Below are 11,022 nucleotides of genomic sequence, written 5' to 3'. Positions count from 1 at the left end.
GATGTTAAAACTGCTTTAGCCAAAAAATAAATAGGAACAGTAATTTATTTATCTATAATTAGCCACAAATAAACTTTATGTTTAAGGTCCCTGCCCCAGTATCTTTTAGTAATATTAACCTATCGAAATGTTAATAAAACCAAACGATTTATCTTAACCTTTTTGACATTTTAATCCTCAGCTTGAAAACAAATGCATTCAGCGCAATAACAAAGAGGCCTTAAAAATCGAGTTATGTCTAAAATTTGACGCCCACAAGGTCACTACGAAATTTGCATATCACATGACTTTCTTTATGAAAACAATAAAATATAATGTCGGCTGTTCTATTTTGATCATTTGATCCTCAATGGTACAACATTGAAACCTATTCAAAATTGACGTCGCGTTTTTCATATGTCATTAAAATTGCTGTTTTGCAAGAATGCCACGATGGCACAACGAAACATTCGTAACGCTACCAAGAAACAGCTCATAACAGCAGCGTACCATTTGGCTGGCTCAGAAGTGTATTATCGAGAACAGCAATGCTAGCTACAGCTGTAAATTTATAGCTACAGCTGTATTCGAGCATAGCTATAGCTGTATAAGTTAAAGTACAGCTGCAGCTATGAATACAATACTGCAACAGGCATGCATTGCACTTTATCAATAATTCTAGCACACGCTATAATTTGTTCCCTGTTTAATATGTGTAATATACATGAAGAAATATCAAATAGCACATCTGTAAACAATTGTATTGGAAACAATATTAGCCTTATTAGTACTATCCCAGCAAGTCATACGTTTATTTCTTATTCTGTTGGTATGATTTAGATTTATTTGAATAAAGGAGTGTTTTTTTTTTCATTTAAACAAAAAAAAAGAACGTGATATTTCCTCTTGAAATAACAAACAAAATTCTTAAAACCTTAAAACCTATGTATGCAGACATAAAATTACGTCATGGACAATATTGAAAGATTAAGACTTTATCTGACCAGTTAAAAGCAAGCAAATTCCGTTTAAAAGTAGAGTGTTTATGTTGAGATTCACGCTGGATATATTCACAGAGGTCATTCGGCTTATAGCCAGAATGAAAAATATATACATTTGTGGTAAAAATATTTTTTGGTACTACTTTCTACCCGGAAAATTGTTTAGTCAGTGTGTGGTATTAGGCTAATCTTAAGCGCAGTTGAAACGGTATGGTCTTTGCTGTTTTCTTTATTACCGGAAAATGAAATGTAATAACTAATACTCCACAATTTCATGCAATTCGTCTAAAAAATATGAAAGGCTCGTTAACTTACAAATTGCATGAACTTGTTAAATAAAATTGTGTATTATATGACAACTCGTGACAGATCCTATATGTAACTATAGCTATAAATATGTGGATGGGAACGCGATTTTGATCATTGTGGCGCTAACGTGAATAACGAGAAAAAGCGAGAATCAAATCGCGCACTCTTTTCCCCTTGATGTTTCATGGTATTTTCGAGCTTAAAACTTAGTTATTTGTTGTCAACATAAAAAACACGTCAATTTCAGCAATAAACCCTCTGCAACACTATTTATTGACGTTTAGTTGATCATAACCTTTTAACGTGTGTTTAATATACCGAAAGAGTTGGTCAGCTGTTCAGCTTTTGGACTTTGGTAACTACGTCTGTATGACGGTAAGGTGCAAACATTTCTGGTCGATGATGTGAGACGTTTTTGAAATAAAAACAGTATTATTTTATTTTTTTGAAACGAAAGAACATTGATCAGAATATGCTTGATCATGAAATGGTTGTTTATAACCGATATTTGTTCACATTCTGACAAACAACGCAGTAACCGAGACACCGTTTCCCAGTTATCACGAGGAACATCCGGTGTTAAACTTCAACGTTTCTGGGTTCAAATTGTGGAATTACAAGTGGTAAGTGCAAATAAAATGTTATTTAATCATTTATTGATTATGTTTAATCAGTATAACACAATTTGTAAGCTTGATAATGCAATTTGACAGTACTTTCACATGGCAATCAAAGTGATTGACAAAACCCGGAAGTGAATTCTGCGACACCTATTGGAAAATATTTTTTGTTGTTAGCAACCGATAATGACCGCCAAGGTTAAATGTTAAATAAACTATGAGTCAGTTCACGTTGTCACAGGCCTCGACGGTACCTTATGATATAGAATATATTCAAAATGATGATCCAGATTTTGCAAATGAACTACTTAAACTTGACAATCTTTATTTCAATGAACTTGTGCAGTCATCTCAAAGTCAAAATATAAAAGATTCAGATGAAAGGTCAATTTTATCATGTTTTATAAATAATGATGATTCTGATTGTGAAATAAACAATGAACAAGAGTCTGATAGTGAACATGATGTTTCTGAAACTAGTTTCAACGATGATGTACTTACTCTGTCAAATGATTATGATGGTACTTCAAGACCTGAAGATGTCAAAGAGATTCATAATGTAAACAAACTGCGAGCAGAAACATGTGGATGTAAAGGATTATATAATGGGAAACCATGCTCATCAGTAGTTGATTTTGAAAAACTGTTAGCTTACAGACAAAACTGCATGGACCTTTCAAATGATGAAAGAGAACTTGTTATTAAGAGTCTTTTGCTTGCCCATAGAGTTACCACTGGCAACATATTGTGCAATAAGAAATCACAAAAGACCCGTGTGAAACCATCGCAGATGTATTATTTTATGGGACACAAAATCTGTAAAACCACATTTATTTTTGCACATGCAACATCTTACTGCAGTTTGCAAAGAATGGCAAAATCACTGGATTCTGAGGGGATAAAGCCCAGAATTCATGGGAATAAGCACAAGGCCCCAGCTAACGCCCTTAGCTTTACAGACCGAAGCAGGTTGAAAACCTTTATTGAAAATTATGCAACAGACAATGCTTTGCCATTGCCAGGTCGGCTCCCTAATTGCCCAAATCAGACTGTTCTTTTATTGCCATCTGATGTTAACATTTCTGAAATTCATGAAATATATCAGGAAAGTGCTGTTGAGACTGGCTATAGACAAGTGTGTCTTAAAACATTTCGAAACATTTGGAATGAACTTTGCCCTCACATAGCCTTGGCAAAGCCAACGACAGACCTTTGTTTTAAATGCCAAAAATTTGGTGTAAAATTGGGAAAGTCGGGTCAGCTAAGTGATGAAGATAAAAATGAACTTGTAAGTGAGTACGAGGCTCATCTAAGCACTGCAAAAAAAACAAAGAGAGCAGTACAAGGAGTTAACTGCTGCAAGCAAAGATGTTCATAGCAGTGAAATTCTTTCACAAGGTTAGAGCCATTCCAAAACCAAAATAAGATTTATATGTTATTATATTGATCAAAAATATTTGTTCTGAGTACACTTGTCTGTGCCACAATTAATTATTATTTACCCTAACATTTTCTGATACAGTGTATATTACTATCATTTGAAAGTTACTGAATAGCGGTCGAATCACCTGTTTTCATAAATTACAATACTATTTGATTTTTTTTAAATGCTATAATTATTGTCTTAAAGGTGCTGAACCATGTAGCCAAGATGTGCACTACCACTACTCATGGGATTTTGCCCAGCAAGTTCACTATCCACATCATGCACAACAAGTTGGGCCGATATATTTCGCCACCCCACGAAAGTGTCAAGTGTTTGGCATGTGCGCCGAATGTTCAGGTAAATTTTTATGGTTAGATGTCACTTGGAATTAAACAAGGAGTAACAGAATAAGACAGTTAAAACTAACTGAAGTACTACATAGTTTACAAATAATTTATTTTTCACAGTTTTTCCGTATTTTCCCATTAAGAAAGATTACTAGGTATACCTAGTAGAATTCATTTTTATGCGTGATTGGCTTGTCGATGTTATCACGTGATATTACCAAGTTGGGTATGTAGCTTAAATGTTCCAAAGGTTTAGAGTAAGCCTTCGTAGCACAGTGAATACAACACTGGACTGCAATTTTGGCAACTACGGATCGAACATTAACATTTTGGTATTTTTTTTTACAATTTTGATATCAAAAAGTAAAACATTTTATTAAATAATTGTCCTGAGATTCATTACAGAAAAAACATTTTTTGATGCCAATCTGGTGTAAAGTCCCTTTAACAATTAATATTTATTAACAGGAAAACAGACATTTTATCTTGTGGACGAGGCCGAATTGCCAGGGAAAGGAAGCGACAGTGTCGTGAGCATGGCCCACCACTACTTTCAGCACTTTGGCGTTGGTGAAAAACATGCTGAGGTATTTAGTGCTTCAAAACGATTACCCATTAAAATTATCTATAGAATAAATATGGATTAAAGGTTCTAACAGCCTATGCAAAGTTCATCCTTATTGCTGAGAAGAGATTATGAGAATCAATAGTGAATATAATAGATGATGAAACTTAACATATAGTACACCATGAAACACATTCTTACTCAGATTTTTTTCCATTTCACATTCGATGCTTGATAACAATTGGATATTTAGTTTCAACTATGGCTTATGAAATATGTCCCTCATTGTAACATTGTACTGCATAAATCTCAAATATGAAAAAAGATTGTATTAAATTTTCCAGGTTCATTTTGATAATGCCGTTGGCCAAAACAAGAACCACACTGTGCTTTGGTATGCCATGTGGCGTGTTATGACAGGTCAGTTTTCTAATCTGTTAATAATTGTTTGTCCGTTTTTTAAGGACGTGTGCATTGAGCTGTCTTTTGAAATCAAGCACATCATTGATACCTGCAAGCAGTGCTCTAATTTAATAGAATGCTGAACTGGATGAAGTTAAAGCATAGTTGGCAGTAATTTTATATAAGGGATATGTTATAACTAAATAAACATATATGTAAACACTCCATTATTGTAAGATGTATATGTCTTATTATACCATAGCTAAAATAATATCCTTAGTTTTATTTTTTTTTGAATATAGATACGTTTTATTTACACTAAACAGATCTTCCTACAATTTTCAGGACTGCATGAGAGTGTAACACTAAACACTATGTTGGCTGGGCACACCAAATTTGCTCCTGACTGTCACTTCGGCATCTGGAAGGTCAAGTGGCGATGCTGTAATGCCGAGAATCTTCAAGAAATTGCCCACACAGTATCCGCCTCTTCAAAGTCTGACCACAACACCCCACAGCTGGTTAATGACCCTCAGCAGCCAGTCACATTTCACAGTTGGAAATCATTCCGAAATACATATTTCAAAACTCTAAAGAATATCACCAAATACCACCATTTCTATGTATCAAAACAGAAACCAGGTGTTGTAGTTTGCAAAGAGTTTGTAGATTCATCAGAAAGTGAATTTAATCTTTTGAGGATGAATCCAGAATGTGGTATTTTGCCTGAACTAAAGCACGCACCGTGCCTAGATGCTGCACGTCAATGGTACCTTCACGATTCCATAGGTCCATTCTTTAGATCTGAGTCATCAAGATCTGCAGTATGCCCTAAACCAACTATGGGGAAAGTCAAAGTTGATATTGGCAAAAATGACACACCGAAAGGCAGTAAACGCAAACATAGCCTTCTGTGTTAATTTAATGTGGACTGGTTAAATGTAGTGCTGCATAGATATGTTTGTCAAACCAGCCAGGAAGTATACTTATGTCATAAATGGCATTTTAAGCAAGTGTAATTAATTGTAACATGACATCATAATAATGAATAGTGTTGAAAATGTGAACGCTTTGTAGTATCGATGTGTTTAGGACTTTAAATACTCACATTAGTAGGTTTGATATGAATATGAGAGGAAATGAAAAATAACTTATTGGATTGTTTACTTAGATTGTTATAGGCTTGCAAAGTCCCTTTATATTCGTTGGACAGAAAACACTTGTTTAATCAACTTTGTATTGAACAACTTGAGAAATATCCTCTACATCTAAAGACTAACGCAATTAAGTTATATGTATCTCTGCCATTTGAAGCACGAGAAAGAATATTTGCTTTTTTTTGTGTATTACTAATATCATTGGTTGGTTGCATTGCATTGTGGAAGTGTTTTTTTATTACAAAATCATTGCAAACTACAACTCTGTTTTTTTGCAAATGAAAGAGAATGTGCAGATTTTTCCTTAATCACTTGCTAGGCCTTTAGCATTAATTACAGAAATGTGACTTGACAATTTAAGAAGATGCATTTTTTAGAATTAATACTTCAGTTGAAAATGACATCTCAATGAATTAAGTATTGTCATTTACTCATTTGTTGATGAAATTTTGATTGTAGATCAAATGTTTGTGGCAAATGTGAAAAAATGATCAAAAAATGGCATTATCACATGTAACCATAGCAACAGACTGTTGTTTCCATAGTTCTTTTTGTCATTTTGTACATAAATGAGCAATGTGTACTCTTTGTCTCTATGAATTAGTTAATGTGTTAGCTATAACATACAGTAAAGTTAGTATTTCGACATTGATAGTGCATTTAAAGTAAGAACATTTTTAATGGACATTGTTTTCAAACTGTTTATCAATGTGTAACAGAATGATCCATATCTTTTGATTTCTTTGTACAAAAATGACTTAAACTAAAGGTTTTTATATCTTACAGACTTGGTATCATTTAGATGCCAAGAACTTAAAAGGCATTGTATATTAGGAACACATCTTTTTGTGGCAGACTTCAAAAATGATTGGAATTAGCATTTTCATTAGTAACCATAGCAACAGATTTTTGCTTTGACCGTTGTGGCCAATTTCTATGTCATTATGGACATTAGCAATGTGTACTTGCTATTTTAATTTTGAAGTTTATGTAACACTAGTAAAGATAAGTTAAAAATTTAAATATCTTGACATGGATATTGTATTCAAAATTAGAACAGTTTTGTTAAAATTGTTTTTTTAGCGCTGTGTTTCAAAATGTTTCATATGTTGTTTGAACTTTTGTGAAATTTAACTTGAAACTTCAGTTTTAATTTCTGAAAATACTTAGTATCATAAAGAAGTCAATAACTATAAATAATTTAACTAAGATATAATTCTTTGTTATGCAGACTTTCAAAAATGATTGGTAATAGCATTTTCATAAGTAACCATAGCAACTGAATTTTGCTATGACGTTTGTTGTAAGTTTCTTTAACACTATGGACATTAGCGATGTATACTTGTTATTTTCCTTTTGCAGTTTATGTGATTCTAGTAAAGATACATAGTTTTATATTTTAATATTTTGACTTTTATACTTCATTCAAAATAAGAACAGATTTAGCCAACATTTAGTTCAAATTGTGTTTAATCCCTCTGTTACAAAATGTTCTATATCCATTGTTTTTTTTAATATTTGACTTGCAACTTCAGATTTTATTTCTGCAATTGCTTGGTATCATAAAAAAGTCAATTACTTAAAACACAACTTTATGAATAACATTATTTTTTGGTAAACATGTAGAAAATGAGTGAAAATGGCTTTATCAATAGTTACCATAGCAACCAAATGCAGTTTTGAACTTTTTATTAACTTTTGTAATCAAACAATGAGTGCTTATTATTTCTATGATAAAACTTATATGTAACATGTTAATAGTCCTTGACATGATATTAATGTGACATGGATATTTCATTCTAAATAAACACATTAGACCATACATTTTGTTCATTTCAATTTCTACACCCGTGTTACGAAAAGTACTATATTTTTTTAGGTTTTGTGAATTTTGTCTTGAAACTTTGGATTTTTGTTCTAGAAATACTTGGCATCATAAAGGTTACAATATCTCAAAATGTCATTTTTGGGCCAGAATGATCATATTCCCGTTCCCATCCACATATAAAGCTGGTTATTTGACGCCAAATTTATAGCTACAGCTGAATTTTATAGTTGAAGCTGTCTCGCTAACTACGGCTGTAGCTATAAAAGACAGTAACAGCTATGAACAGTAACAGCTATGCATATTAAGCTGCAGATATATCTGACTCTTATCGTATTCTTTAAACTCAACTCAACTTTATTTAGTACATAAAGGCATCCGGCCCAAAATAAATACTGTTATATATACATCATTAATTACAATTCAGTGGTGTCATTGGTTAAAACAAATTGTATACAAATTTCAATATTAATCCACCATTTTTAACATGTAAAAAATAAATATTGCCACTTTTCTAATAACAAAACTATTATCTGACTGCAGGAGTCTGTAAAAGGAATGTAGGTCAGATCGACCGATGTACCAGCTATAAAAAAACTAATTTCCATACAGAAGAGAACTTCGGGCATATGAAAAACCCATGAAATTCATCTTCTAATAAAAGCCTGGTCTCGTTGATTAAGCAGGACGCGCATATTCTGTCATTTCTTCCTATATTAAATGGCGGCAAACTTCGATATTTAACCTATAACTTGAAAACCTAAATCGTGCGAGCGCACTAACACATTTATGTGACAAGTTGATGGAAAGATATTTTTCCGGATTGAGTAAGGATTTTACATGTTTATAGAGATCGCATCTTGAAGATGTATTTATAGTGTCGTGCCGTCCCTGAGTCATACTATCGATAAAGCGATGTTTAAAATTTGCATTTCTGTTGTAAGTCAGATTTTGTCATATACCACAGAAATGGAATTTACTATCGTTGAAAGCTGCACAATTTCCAGAATTTGCGGGTGGGGTAAGATTTTCACATCATATGTAGATTTCCTGGTCGGTTATTTTACCAGTGTATTATACAGAGTGATGGAACTTTATGGGCGAGTGATTGGGTGAGGTCGGTTGTTGGCGGACTATTGATATGATACTGAAACATTATTTGTGTGATATTTCAGAATTGAAAAGAAGTCCGTTTTCGCGGTCACATGACCAACTGACTTTAGAATGCCTTCTCTCATCAAACAAGTGAACAGTTTTGGGTGAACTTACGAATCAAATGCCTTTTTACAGTCGACAAACAATACTTAAAACCTCCCAATAGGCTTTGATTTATATTTTGTTATCATTGACTGCAAACAGAAAATATTATCTATAGTAGAATACCCGCGCAAAAACTCGCCCGCTCAACGTCAATTACGTCGAACTTCTCCGCCCAACGTGTAAGCCGATAATTGATTATACCAGAAAATATTTTGGTTATGACATGAGAGAAATGTCCCTATAATTAGATGGATCGTTTCTCGAGCCTGACTTAAACAAGAGCTGTCACAGAGACAGCGCGCTCAACTATTTCGCCGCTTTTCAGTGTAAGGATTGAAAGGTTTTTTTAACCAGAATTTCTAAGTCTAATAATAAAGGGCCATTATTTGCAAAATACAGTTATCTAACTTGGTTATTCATTTAGGATGGGTGGTTAATACCATTGTATAAAGTCTCAATGCAATACATCAAGTAGTTGCTGAGATAGTATCCTATGTGTGCTAACATGCAAGACCGTAACCAAAAATTTTAAGCCGCATTCTAAAGGGGCAAAAATTATATAATATGAAAGATAGAGTTATATTACTTGATAAAATAAGAAGGCTAAATGATTGGGAGCCTGTGTGTAAAGTTTCAATACAATACATGATGTATTCGCTGAGGTATTGACTTAAAGTGGTTACATGCAAAACCTTAACCAGAACGTCTATGCCGAATAAAAAAGCCATTATTTGAATTTAATGCAAAATAGAGTTATCTTACTTTGTTATTTAGGCAGATTGGATGGTTGAGTACGATTGTATAAAGTCTCAATGCAATATATCAAGTAGTTGCTGAGATATTAACCTATATGTGCTTACATGCAAAACCTTAACCAGAATTTCAAAGTCAAATAATAAAGGCCCATAATTTGCATTATATTCAAAAAAGTGTTATCTTACTTCATTAATTTAGTAGGTTTGATAGTTGGGAATACATATCCAAAGTTTCAATGCAATAAATGATGTATTTACTGAGATAATGACTTAAATGTGCTTACATGCAAATCCTTTACCAAGGTGTGACGCCGACGCCGACGCCACCGCCGCCGACGCCGACGCCAGAATGAGTAGTATAGCTCTTCTTATTCTTTGAATAGTCGAGCAAAAAATCACGAAAATGCTTTCTCACCAAGCATCTGGGAATGACCCTGTATCTAAAACATTATTAAAAAGTATCAATAATATGGGTGCTATTTGGCAACACGTGTGCTTATAAAACCCTATTCCATTAGCGCCACATGCATTGTCCGTTTTAAGATTACCGATACTCCGAAACACTTTTTTTGTTAGTAATGGGACAATTCAATACTGAATCCATGTCATGGTTAGGTATACCATCCGTGATTAAACTGACCATCTTTAAAAAAATAGGTCTTTAAAATACCTAAACCACTCTTCATTTTTAATATTGCAAGGAATTGAATTAGTTTGGCGTGCGCTAGACTACAATAATGACCCAAACTGTTTTGGATTATTGCTAGCTCGTAACAGGACATTTTTACGGTCAATTCGATGCAAAATCGGATTAGATCTGCAAAGTGATTTAAACCTGTTACGACTTGCTTTATATGTAGTCAAGTCCTGCTCATTATCTGTATACCTAAAGCGACGTAAAAGTGAATACGTGTTGCACTTCATCCGTTATTCCACCAAACGGGCTGTAATTGCATAGTAGACTTGAATTCTTGATTGAGCGTATATTAAATGCAGACGATTTATAAACATGTGATATGAGCGCGACCGCCTCGTTTACGTTTTCGTCAATATCAGTTTGAATACGTTCGAGGCTTAACTCAAGGTGTATGCCAAATAAGTTTAAAAAAAACAACCTCATAGTCGACACATTTTGTATTCATTTATAAGTATCGTATGTTATATTCGTGTGTTGGGCCTGATTGTTCTGCGCCCGGTATGGAACATCGCTTCGTGCATCGTGGTACCTTATATGAGAGACGATGGGAAAGTGGTCCGATTCTTTTCGATTCATGACGCCAAAGTATGAAATATACGGAAACAGTTCTGAGGCAACACTATGATAGTCAACAACACTCTGTCCATCATTTGCTAAACATGTTATATCACCTGAAGTA

At 33.6% G+C, this 11,022-nt stretch overlaps 1 pseudogene; it reads left to right on the top strand.

Moving 5' to 3' along the window:
* Nucleotides 1–2,707: 2,707 nt before the first annotated feature.
* Nucleotides 2,708–5,783, top strand: LOC128234447 (uncharacterized; annotated as a pseudogene).
* Nucleotides 5,784–11,022: the final 5,239 nt, after the last annotated feature.

The sequence above is a fragment of the Mya arenaria genome, chromosome 5, assembly GCF_026914265.1.
Source record: "Mya arenaria isolate MELC-2E11 chromosome 5, ASM2691426v1".
In the NCBI taxonomy this organism is placed as follows: Eukaryota; Metazoa; Mollusca; class Bivalvia; order Myida; family Myidae; genus Mya; species Mya arenaria.
The sequence above is the reverse complement of the archived record's forward strand: the minus strand, read 5'-3'. Positions and strand labels throughout refer to the sequence as shown.